The sequence below is a fragment of the Aquarana catesbeiana genome, linkage group LG03, assembly GCF_042186555.1.
Source record: "Aquarana catesbeiana isolate 2022-GZ linkage group LG03, ASM4218655v1, whole genome shotgun sequence".
Taxonomy (NCBI): Eukaryota; Metazoa; Chordata; class Amphibia; order Anura; family Ranidae; genus Aquarana; species Aquarana catesbeiana.
Window position 1 is genome coordinate 672,005,661 of NC_133326.1, and position 13,617 is coordinate 672,019,277.

A 13,617-nucleotide genomic window follows, 5' to 3' on the forward strand; every position below is an offset into this window, starting at 1 on the left:
ATTCAAACTGTAAGTCAGCATGCACATTTACATGCTGTACAGGATGCCAAGGTTGGGTCCTGGACGGGTGCTATGTAGCACCAGCATTCGGGTTGTGGTCCCTTTAAGGGAGTCGGTGATAGTGTTTAGGGGGTCACCCAGAATGGGTGAGGAATTCTTGGCTGTAGAATTAATCCAGAGAGGACTGGCTCGCAGTCCTTTCTGTCTTAATAGAGACTTATTTGGGGCCCGGAATTTCGGAGGCTCTAAAGTGATATTCGGGTGGGAAAGAGCCTCCACCCCTGACCACAGGGATTCAGCACACAGGGGGTTAAAGGCCTCCAGGAAACAGCTCATAAAAGACAGGAAGTAGTAAAGAGGTGGTGGTGAGGAGTAAGGATGAGCTCCGGCGTGTTGGCGCACCCCACGTGCAGAGCCTGCCAGGAAGTCGGCACTGCACTGCGCTAATCACATACAGTTAGACATTGTCCCGATGTGCGTCTGCAGAGATCGGGAAATGTCTCACTGCCTGTGATTAGCGCAGTGCAGTGCCGACTTCCTGGTGGGCTCTGCACGTGGTGGGCTGTGCGAACACGTCGGAGCTCATCCTTAGTGAGGAGGTGTAGGTGATTGCACCTGTTGGGAAGAGCTGTGTACCTGTTTGGAAGCTGTTAAAGATTCAATAAGGACTCTTAAAACTCTGGGGTGAAGACCCGGCCACAAACTGTATGTTCTTTGTGCTGAAGATAAGCTGACTTTATTTTATGCTGAAGATAAGCAGACTTTATTTTATATTTTTGTGCTGTGTGCTGAATGAAGCTTTATTTTTGACTTGCTTACAAATAAAAGCCTTTTTGTTTAAAGTTTAAACGGTTTATGCCTTTGGTCCCGTGGAGCTATTATCCCCCAAACTCTACAACTGGTGTCTTGGATGCTGGCAAAGTGCATTCGCAGCCACAAAAAACGTTTAAAACTGAAAACTGACATTTAAAGAGACAGTGTAATCATGGCATGTCTTGAGTGAAAATAACAAAAAAAGTGTAGCGCTAGAGAAGGTCCCAAAAATACAGTCTATGGCTTGGCAATTCAATGATCATAAATTGGCAAAGACCATCATTATAAGTAAAAAGTCCTCTGGAGCAAATCTACATATGAGGAATAATCATCCGTCACACACGGTCCATACACCACCCAATAGAAGTGAAGAGGCTTACCAGAATTGGTGGACCCAACAAGGCATACGCCAGGTGGAGTCAATCAAGCTTAGGTGGTGCTGGGTTGAAGTGGGCCCAGATGGGCAGAGTTGGTGGAATGGCTACCACATAGCTGTGTTCTTCAAGCGTGATCGGGTCAGAAGATGTGAAAATCCAGCGCCCATGGAACGTATCTCTCGGATCCGAGTATGAACCAGCAATATCAGTAACCGAATGAAGAAAAGGAATGGCCAAATAGTGTAAATCCGTTTTAATGGAAAGTATAATAAAAAAGTATACACTCACATAAAATGATAAGTAAAAACAGCGCTGTGAAGAAAGTGTCGACAGTGGGGTCCTACCCGACGCGTTTCGTCTGCATAGACGTCTATGCAGACGAAACGCGTCGGTTAGGACCCCACTGTCGCCACTTTCTTCACAGCGCTGTTTTTACTTATCATTTTATGTGAGTGTATACTTTTTTATTATACTTTCCATTTAAAAGGATTTACACTATTTGGCCATTCCTTTTCCTCATTCGGTTACTGATATTGCTGGTTCATACGCGGATCCGAGAGATACGTTCCATGGGCGCTGGATTTTCACATCTTCTGACCCGATCACGCTTGAAGAACACAGCTATGTGGTAGCCATTCCACCAACTCTGCCCGTCTGGGCCCACTTCAACCCAGCACCACCTAAGCTTGATTGACTCCACCTGGCGTATGCCTTGTTGGGTCCACCAATTCTGGTAAGCCTCTTCACTTCTATTGGGTGGTGTATGGACCGTGTGTGACGGATGATTATTCCTCATATGTAGATTTGCTCCAGAGGACTTTTTACTTATAATGATGGTCTTTGCCAATTTATGATCATTGAATTGCCAAGCCATAGACTGTATTTTTGGGACCTTCTCTAGCGCTACACTTTTTTTGTTATTTTGACTACATTTACACTTGCTGGTTGTGTTAGCTGCTGTGTCCTTCTCCCTTTGTGTGGGAGCGCAGAATTATTGTGTTTTTATTCTATGTCTTGAGTGAAGTCAGCACAGACGCTGCAAGCAGCAGGCAAAGACATGGAGGAGGTCATCAAGGCTTTGGCACAAGCCACCGTGACGCAGCAGCAAGCTTCAGCAGAGGCAAACCGTCGCCATGAGGAAGCGATGGCTCAGCAGCAGCGGGCCCTGGCACAGGATGTAGCTGCACAGCAGGAAAGCACACGGTTGCTAGCCGCCCAGTTTACTGCCCAGCAGGAGTCCACTCAAGCACAGGTGGCTGCTTTGCAGGAGGCAGTACAGCAGCTGGCTGAGGGACGAGAACAAGCGGTCATCACCGCTGGCAACCAAGTGTCCGTGAGGGCCAGCCATTTCTTACAAAAACTGACACCCAGCGATGACGTAGAAACATTTCTCACTACCTTTGAGAGGATATCGGAGAGGGAGGGGTGGCCCCGTGACCAATGGGCTGGCATTATCTCCCCTTTCCTCACTGGTGATTCGCAAAAAGCCTATGGATTGCGGGACGGATAAGCTCCTTCTATGTGAAAAGGGTGTGTGCCACTCATCTTGATCTGGCTGCAGGACGGTTTGAGTGTGAAGTGTGCATGAACCACCTTCCTGCCAGAGCTCTACTGGACTCCGGTAGCATGGTAACACTTGTACATGCCAGGGTGATTGGGAGCCTTGGCCCAGTAAGTAAGACTGTACTCGTAGTGTGTATCCATGGGGACATCAGGGAGTATCCCCTGGTCCTGGTGACTGTTTCTTATGGCCAAACCTCAGTGACACAAGAGGTTGGGGTGGTAAGAAGTTTAATACATGACATCATAGTGGTGCGGGACTGCCCACTATTTCTCGAACTGTGGAACCAGGTACAGATGGGGCTGCCAGGAGAACTTGGGACACTGGGCCTGGAAGGGACAGAGTCTGAGGGGTCTGGGCCTGAAACCCCCACAACACACTCCTCTAATATGGAGATACCTGTCACTGATAATGAAATTGCAGAGAATGTTAATTTGGATGATAATGTTCCTGTTTCAGGTCTCAAAACCAAGTTGACCTCGGAGGGGGGGGGGGGGTTCCCATTACAAAAAACTTCCTCTAAGGCCATTTCCCGGGAATTATTTCAAATGTTTTCACGAACTGGGTTCCCCAAAGAGATACTGATGGACAGGGCACCCCTTTTATGTCAAAGGTGATGGCGGACTTGTGCAAACTATTTCAGATTAAGCAGTTGCGGACGTCTGTCTATCACCCACAGACCGATGGCCTAGTTGAGAGGTTTAATAAAACTCTAAAGTCCATGTTAAAAAGAGTGGTCCAGAAAGATGGGAAGGACTGGGATATGTTACTCGCTGCCCTCTTATTTGCCATTCGAGAGGTTCCACAAGCGTCCATGGGCTTCTCACCGTTTGAGCTAGTGTATGGACGAAGGCCCTGGGGGTTGCTCGATCTAGGAAACGTGGGAAAGTGAGTCCTCACCGCACAAAACCGTGGTAGAGCATATCTCTCAAATGCGAGAGAGGGTGGCTAAGGTGATGCTGCTGGTGAGGGAGCACATGCAGAAGGCTCAGGATGCCCAAAGAAGGGTGTATAACCGGTCAGCTTAAATTAGACAGTTTCAAGAAGGAGACCGGGTGGCTGTCCTAATACCCACGGTGGAGAGCAAGTTCTTGGCTAAGTGGCAAGGTCCGTTTGAGGCATTAGAAAAAGTGGGTGAGGTGAACTATAAGGTACACCAGTCAGGAAAAAGAAAACAATACCAGATCTATCATGTAAATTTGTCGAAACCCTGGATAGACAGAGAACAGGTATCCGCTGTGGTAGCATTACAGTCAGGGGACCATGCAGGGATCGACCTGGTGCAGGTTGCTGCTACCCTAACTATGCCCCAAGCCCAGTAAGCAAAAGAGTTTCTGCAAAGAAATAGGGACATGTTTTCAGGGTTGCCTGGTCTCACCAACGTAATCGAGCATGACATTGTAACCGAGCCCAATGTAAAAATCCGGTTAAAGCCTTACCGTATCCCAGAAGCTTATAGAGTGGCAGTGTCTGAAGAGGTTAATAGAATGCTCGAGCTTAAAGTCATTGAAGAGTCACAGAGCGAGTGGTCGAGTCCAATCGTGTTGGTACCCAAACCCAACGGCACTCTCCACTTCTGCAATGACTTTAGAAAACTTAATGAAGTCTCCAAGTTTGATGCATATCCCATGCCACGGGTAGATGAGCTAATTGAGAGGTTGGGTCCTGCCAGGTATATCACCACGCTGGACCTCACAAAAGGGTACTGACCAAGGAAGCCAAGGAGAAAACAGCCTTCTCTACCCCGGAAGGCCACTTCAAATACAAAAGAATGCCATTTGGTCTACATTCTGCCCCCGCCACGTTCCAAAGGGCCATGGACAAAATTTGCATCCACATCAATGGTATGCTTCCGTCTACCTAGATGACATAGTCATTTTCAGGACTGATTGGGAGTCCCATCTTCCCTGGGTTCAGGTCGTAGACTCCTTGAGAAGAGCAGGGTTCACCATAAATCCGGAGAAATGTGCAAATGGGGTGGAGGAAGCCAAGTACCTAGGGTACATTGTGGGTAGAGGGCTAGTGAAGCCCCAAATGAGTAAGGTAGAAGCCATACAGGACTGGCCTCGTGCCCTAACCAAGAAGCAGGTCAAAGCATTTTTTGGCATAGTTAGCTACTACTGGAGGTTTGGCCCCAACTTTGCCACCATTGCTGCACCGTTGACTGACTTGACCAAAGGCAGAAAGTCAGTGATGATAAAGTGGAATGCCAAGGCCGAAAAAGCTTTTCAAAAGCTTAAGACAGCATTGTGCCAGGATCTGGTGCTCATAGCTCTGGATTTTGCTAAGGATTTTGTAGTACAGACAGATGCTTCAAGTGAAGGGTTAGGAGCAGTCCTGTCTCAAGAGATCAATGGGGAAGAGCACCCCATAGTTTTTCTGAGTAGGAAGCTGACGGCAGCGGAGAGAAACTACGCTGTGGTGGAGCGGGAGTGTCTTGCCATCAAGTGGGCTTTGGACTCTCTACAATATTTTCTCCTAGATAGGAGGTTTCGCTTGGTGTTAGACCATGCCCCATTGACCTGGATAAGACAGAACAAGCACACCAATGCCAGGGTACCAAGGTGGTTCCTTTCTCTCCAGGAGTTCAATTTCGTGGTAGAGCACAGACCCTGGAAACAACATTAGAATGCTGATGCACTCTCACCGAGTCCATTGTATGATGTTGAGTGGTGCCTCCAACACCTCTGCGTTGAGGCAGAGGGGGAGGATATGTACAGGACGCCAAGGTTGGGTCCTGGATGGGTGCTATATAGCACCAGTATTTGGGTTGTGGTCCCTTTAAGGGAGTCGTGATAGTGTTCAGGGGGTCACCCAGAATGGGTGAGGAATTCTCGGCAGTAGAATTAATCCAGAGAGGACTGGCTCGCAGTCCTCTCTGTCTTAATAGAGTTATTTGGGGCCCGGAATTTCGGAGGCTTTAAAGTGATATTCGGGTGGGAAAGAGCCTCCACCCCAAACCACAGGGATTCAGCACACAGGGGGTTAAAGGCCTCCAGCAAACAGCTCATAAAAGACAGGAAGTAGTGAAGAGGTGGTGGTGAGGAGGAGTAGGTGATTGCACCTGTTTGGAAGCTGCTAAAGATTCAACAAGGGCTCTTAAAACTCTGGGGTGAAGACCCGGCCACAAACTGTATGTACCTTTTTCTTTAATTAGAAAGCAGCCCGAAGAGAAGCCACTGCCGTCTGCTGCCCGGAGCACTGCCCGCGAGATGGGGTAAGTGCGGGGCCCCGACTGGGGGGGTGCCGCTTGTGACCCCCGGACTGATTGCCACAATTTAGTGACTTTTACAAGCAATTTTTCTTCACATTTTGTGAGTAGTTTTTAACTTTGTTTTTAGTATCAATAAATATACTTGGGATAATGCACTAAGCTGGAATGCCCTCTTTTCTCTATCTTTCTAGTGACTATTAGGACATCCCTTATCCTGGAGGGCAGCAAAACCTGAGACACCATCCCTTGAGTAATAGACCACCTGGACGTCACACTAATGTGCAAGAGTTTTTTTCTGCTGTTTTCAATGTTGTTGATGTGCTAGTATCATAGCTCCCAACTGTCCCTGATTTCGAGAGACTGTCCCTGATTTGGAGCAATATCCCTCTGTCCCTCATTCCTCCTCATTTGTCCCTCATTTTGGTCTAATCTTTAGAGTTGATAATAAAACGCACCTTTTATCTAACAAAACGTATTTTCCAGCCCTAAACCTTTCATCTGATTTCTAAATTGCTGCATCTGTAAATTCCAAAAGCCAATATATAGGAATAGTAGTGGTAAAAAAAAAGCTCTTGTGGGTTTAACCAATCTTGTTTTTTTTTTTTTACAATTCTCCTTAAGGGGGCGTGACAAGGGGTGTGTCCTATGCCTGAATGTCCCTCATTCCCATCTAAAAAAGTTGGGAGGTATGTAGTATGCACTGCATACTACCACATTATGTGAAACTCACCTTAAAATGAAGCCCTCCGGTGGTGTGTTGTCAAAACTGACAGGGCTTCCATCTTCACCCGGTCTTCTTTCTGGGTTCACTGGCTTTAGTCCTGTGAATGGGTGAGCCATGATGACGTCACTGTTTACAGCACAGGGCTGTGAAAGAGCGGCACGGTATGATGTATCAGAGCGCATGCACCAGTGACATCACCAGCGGCTTCACAAGTAAATATCTTCTAAATGGTGCGCATTTTGGAGATATTTACAGTACTTACAGGTAAACCTTATTATAGGCTCACATGTAGGGAAAACATAAACAAAAGGCCTTAGACCAGGCCTTTTCTGGAACTTTTTGTTTAAAAGTTTAAGGCTCGATTCACATCTATGCATGTTGCTTTTGAGCGTTTCTGCAGTGCTTTTTGCGGTGCTTGCTGCGTTTTTGAACATGCGTTTTTCCAGCGTTTTGCGTTTTGCTTTTTTTTTTTTTTTCAGTTTTTTTTTTATACTGTATACAGTGTAAAAAAAAAGAAAGAAAAAAAAACGCAAAACGCGGCAAAAACGCAGCAAAAACGTGGTACTTGCGTTTTTGGATGCGGGTCCATTGAATTCTATTACATGCAAATTGCTGCATTTTGCATGAAAGAAAGTCCCCGACCCTTTCCAAAAACGCAGAGGCACAAAAATGCATCGATGTGAACATGTTACATAGGAACCCATGTTAAAAAATTCCCATGCATTTCTGCAAAATGCAAAATGCATCAAAAAAGGCATTAGTGTGAATAGAGCCTAAATCTGCTTTTTTTTTTTCTAGAAAATTACTTAGAACCTTAAACATTTTATATATATTTTTAGCAGAGACCCTAGAGAATAAAATGACGCTCATTGCAATATTTTATGCCACATAGTGAAAAAAGGGGAACGTTGGAGCGGACTTTATAGGTACCAGAAAAGGAATACTAAATATTAATAGAAAAATAATTAATTTATTAAACATAGATATATATACATTGTAAAGCGCTGCTTTAATAATAATAATATCTATGTTTAATAAATTAATTATTTTTCTATTAATATTTAGTATTCCTTTTCTGGTACCTATAAAGTCCGCTCCAACGTTCCCCTTTTTTCATTAGCAATTTCATATGGATGTGGTACCCCCTTGGCCCTTTCTTTATCTATTTATGCCACATAATATTCGCATAGTGGTCTTTCAAACCCAATTTGTTTGGAAAAAGTACACTTTAATGAATTGTAATGCAAAAAAAAACACCATAGATAACTAATTTTTTGGTGAAATATAAAAGATGTTGTTGAGCCGAGTAAATAGATACCTAACATACTTTAAAAAACAACCCCACACCATAATCCCCCCTCCACCAAATGATTTGGACCAGTGCACACAACATGGTCCATAAAATCATGGATGAGCGAGTTTGGGGTGGAGGAACTTGATTGTCCTGCACCTCAACCCGATAGAACATCTTTGGGATGAATTAAAGCAGAGACTGCGAATCAGGCATTCTCATCCACATCAGTGCCTGACCTCACAAATGTGCTTCTATAAGAATGGTCAAACCTTCCCATAGACACACTCCTAAACCTTGTGGACAGCCTTCCCAGAAGAGTTGAAGCTGTTATAGCTGCAAAGGGTGGACCAACTCAATATTGAACCCTACGGACTAAGACTGGGATGCCATTAAAGTTCATGTGCGTGTAAAGGCATCCCAATACTTTTGACAATATAGTGTACAACAAGCAGGCTTTGGGCCATATCCCTTGGTGTGACACAGTGCAGTCATCTTTTATACTGAGCTTGGTGGCTCCATCAGGGAGAGGTGTTGAGAACCTGGAAGGAATACAGTCAGGCAGGACCGGGACAAGGGGTTGGGCAGAAGGGACGACTGCCCTGGGCGCAGCGTGTATTGTAGGGTTGGGGGCACCGCAAGTTCCTTCTACCATAAGACTGACAGGGCTAGTGACAGCAGCACCACTATCTGTTAGCCCAGGGCTGGAAGCAGCAAGGAGAGAGCTGGGAGGAGGAGGTGCGGGCTGTGCTCTCTCTCACTCCCTCCTCCTCCAAAAGCTCGCACATAATGAGGGGGGTGTCAATTTGGATTCTTTGCCCTGGGCACTGGATGATCTTGTCCTGGCACTGCAGTCAGAGTGTGTTGCCTCAAAAACGGCCATTACAGGACAAGGAGTATATCCAGGCCTCATCTGGAGGTGTGTAGAAAAAATGATCCGCACTCCGGTTGTTGCGCTTAAAATTTCTTCATTTTATTGAATATCCACAGTAAACAAACGCAGATTAAGTCAGTTGACGCGTTTCAGCCTATAAGACCTTAGTCATAACCATAACCACTGTCAGTGTTCCAGTGATACTAAACACACACTGTTTATTTTACATTGTCCCTTCTATTTCTGTATATGGATAATGGTGCTGTAATTATTTTAATGAAAAAAAAATCTAAGTACATTTTTGCCTAATCGATATACAGCAGTCACATGACCCAGCTCTCTCCCAGCCTGTCTGCAGGGAAACATAAGCAGGAGGAGCCTCTAGTCCTCTGCTTCTGGTCACATGTTCACAAAAAAAAACAGCCTTTGGAATACAGAGTAAAAATAGATAATTAATAAAAAAATAATTAATATGAATAAACTACTAAAATAGTCATACAAATATATATTTTAAATCAAATCTTTATTATTTTTTTGTCAATAACATGGTGTGGGCAGATTTCCGCCAGTCAAAGTCTGTGTCACACGCCTGCAGCCTGTGTCTTAAAATAAGAGGGAGGTGAAGCATCCATTAATCTACATATAATATCCTGCCCCCTTTCTGTTTAGCTGGTTAGTGGACATGGAGGAGGAGGGAGGGAGTGGGCTGTCATTTACCACTGTGTATACGCCCACATGTGTGACTCTATAGTCACATGGGCTGCTCAGATGTGATAGGGAGGAAATGCTCAGCATAGCAACTCACTGAAAACTGAGCATGTGCAGAGCTGACAACACTGCACTGCAAAATCTCTAGCTGAATTGGGGACATGAACAGAAGGTGGAAATGGAGAGCAGCAGGATCAACCAAGTTATTTTGCAGAATACAGAAAACTAATCTTACAGTGACTGAGCGAGCATGAACAGCATGAATACACCATTTATTGTTAGTTTTTAATGATGTGGGTTTAGTGACACTTTAAAATTTAAAGTCAGCAGCTACAAACACTGTAACTGTTGACTTTAAATAAGGACACTTACCTGTCCAGGGAGCCCGCAATGTCGCCCCCCCCCCCCCCCCTCCCCGAGGCCGATCCATCTATTGGCTCGGGTGCAGGCGCCACCATTGTAATTAAGGGAAACTGGCAGTGGAGCCTTCAGGCTTCACTGCCGGTTTCCTACTGCGCATGCGAAAGTCGCGCGGCGCTTTCTGAATGGCCCATTGTCTTCTGGGACACACACAGGTCCCAGAAGGCAACGCGGTGAAGGAGGAAATGACACCGTGGGCCACGGCCAGAGGTAGGAAGGAAGTACACTTAGTACTTCACATAAGGTAAGTAAAAATTAAAAAAATAATAATTATCCAAAAACGAGTGGTGGAGGGGTGGTCATTCCTTTAAGAACAAGTTGTAAAATAGGGTGGAACTCCGCTTTAAGTATTTTTTCTGTATTTTTTTTGCACTGCATCAGATTATTATTGTTCAGTAGTATGCTAACACCTAGTGGCAGTTTTGAGTCACTAAGTGATTTTGGTCTCTCCCTCTCCTGTTTAGTGTTAGTTCATTCAGTCCCAGCTAGACCCCCCCTATTTGTCTAAGTTCCCTCAGTTAATGTTAGTTCTCGGCAGAGACAAGGTTTGGGAAAGTCATTGTCTTCTTACGATTAAACCAATATATGGGGCTGTGCTCCAAAACAAATGCTAGCGTGGTCAAATAAAGTGCTATCATGAATTGCAACAGCGAGTAAAATAAACAAAATATATACACATATATATATATATATATATATATATAATACAAACAGAAATTGACTGTAATGCCCCATACACACGATCGGACATTCCGACAACAAAATCCATAGATTTTTTCCGACGGATGTTGGCTCAAACTTGTCTTGCATACACACGGTCACACAAAGTTGGTCGGAAATTCCGAAGGTCGAGAACGCGGTGACGTACAACACGTACAACGAGCCGAGAAAAATGAAGTTCAATAGCCAGTGTGACTCTTCTGCTTGATTCCGAGCGTGCGTGACACTTTGTGCTTCGGAATTGTGTACACACGAACGGATTTTGTTGTCGGAAAATTTGAGAACCAGATCTCAAATTTTGTGCAACGGAAATTCCAATGAAAACTGTCCGATGGAGCCTACACGCGGTTGTAATTTCCGACAACCAACTCGGAGAGTCCAACCGTGTGTACGGGGCTTAAGTGAGATTCACTGTGCAAAATTGCATATGTAAACCGAGAATATGTCCATAAATAAAGTGCAAATAAATTATTAAAGCATCAATGATGAAGCAAAAATATACAAAAATGTAAACAATGACAGTTCAAAATAGATAAATGGTGTCTTCAAAGAAAAAAAAAAAAGAAAGATTGCTGGTGGATTAAAGTGCAGAAAGTTCCATCTAGCAGCAGTGACAAAGTGACTTTGCGTCTAGCAAAAAGTGACAAAGTGACTGTGATGGTTAAATCTTCGGTGCGATTACACCCACGGGTGGGGTGGCCTCTTACCCTACTGCTGTAAGGTACACAGCATAAAACAAATAGCCAGGAATGATCCAAGTGTTATATCCTACAGGCGATCTCTCTGGGTATGTATCCTTATTGATTTCGGACTGTCTATAGCTCAATATACAGTGGGGACGGAAAGTATTTAGACCCCCTTAAATTTTTTACTCTTTGTTATATTGCAGCCATTTGCTAAAATCATTTAAGTTCATTTTTTTTCCTCATTAATGTACACACAGCACCCCATATTGACAGAAAAACACAGAATTGTTGACATTTTTGCAGATTTATTAAAAAAGACAAACTAAAATATCACATGGTCCTAAGTATTCAGACCCTTTGTTGTGACACTCATATATTTAACTAAGGTGCTGTCCATGTCTTCTGATCATCCTTGAGATGGTTCTACACCTTCATTTGAGTCCAGCTGTGTTTGATTATACTGATTGGACTTGATTAGGAAAGCCACACACCTGTCTATATAAGACCTTACAGCTCACAGTGCATGTCAGAGCAAATGAGAATCATGAGGTCAAAGAAACTGCCTGAAGAGCTTAAAGACAGAATTGTGGCAAGGCACAGATCTGGCCAAGGTTACAAAAAAAATTCTGCTGCACTTAAGGTTCCTAAGAGCACAGTGGCCTCCATAATCCTTAAATGGAAGACGTTTGGGATGACCAGAACCCTTCCTAGAGCTGGCCGTCCGGCCAAACTGAGCTATCGGGGGAGAAGAGCCTTGGTGAGAGAGGTAAAGAAGAACCCAAAGATCACTGTGGCTGAGCTCCAGAGATGCAGTCGGGAGATGGGAGAAAGTTGTAGAAAGTCAACCATCACTGCAGCCCTCCACCAGTCGGGGCTTTATGGCAGAGTGGCCCGACGGAAGCCTCTCCTCAGTGCAAGACACATGAAAGCCCACATGGAGTTTGCTAAAAAAACACCTGAAGGACTCCAAGATGGTGAGAAATAAAATTCTTTGGTCTGATGAGACCAAGATAGAACCTTTTGGCCTTAATTCTAAGCGGTATGTGTGGAGAAAACAAGGCATTGCTCATCACCTGTCCAATACAGTCCCAACAGTGAAGCATGGTGGTGGCAGCATCATGCTGTGGGGGTGTTTTTTAGCTGCAGGGACAGGACGATTGGTTGCAATCGAGGGAAAGATGAATGCGACCAAGTACAGGGATATCCTGGACTAAAACCTTCTCCAGAGTGCTCAGGACCTCAGACTGGGCCGAAGGTTTACCTTCCAACAAGACAATGACCCTAAGCAAAACAACTCCGTGACTGTTCTTGAATGGCCCAGCCAGAGCCCTGACTTAAACCCAATTGAGCATCTCTGGAGAGACCTAAAAATGGATGTCCACCAACGTTTACCATCCAACCTGACAGAACTGGAGAGGATCTGCAAGGAGGAATGGCAGAGGATCCCCAAATCCAGGTGTGAAAAACTTGTTGCATCTTTCCCAAAAAGACTCATGGCTGTATTAGATCAAAAGGGTGCTTCTACTAAATACTGAGCAAAGGGTCTGAATACTTAGGACCATGTGATATTTCAGTTTTTCTTTTTTAATAAATTTGAAAAAATGTCAACAATTCTGTGTTTTTCTGTCAATATGGGGTGCTGTGTGTACATTAATGAGGAAAAAAAATGAACTTAAATGATTTTAGCAAATGGCTGCAATATAACAAAGAGTGAAAAATTTAAGGGGGTCTGAATACTTTCCGTCCCCACTGTAGATGTCCTATATATTTGTCATATATCTTCCTCTCAGGATATTGTTGTGGGCCAACAAAGGGAGAAGGAGAGACAGGGGAGACTCCAATGGTGAAGTATGTTCAAATATTTATTTAATAGGCAGCAGAGTAAACTGCGGTACTCACATAAAAGCAGGTGAAGCAAAATACAAACAAACGAGCGGCGAGCGCGTGATAAAACGTCACTTCCGGTGTCCGTGTTCTTCTTACACTTGAATCACATTCTCTGTACTGCAATTATCTGAAGTAAAATTGTGTTGGTTTCAACCTCCGTGTCTTATTGAAGACTTAAGCTGCCTGTGGATGGTGTCAAGTCAGCAGGTGACCATACTAGCTAGATAGATTGGATCTAAGGAGATATGTCAATCCATAAGGTAGCGTTTGAAAGAGAACATACGAGAATTGGAGAGGGCAAATAGAGTAATCTGTAAAGGCTAAGCATGGTACATATTCTTT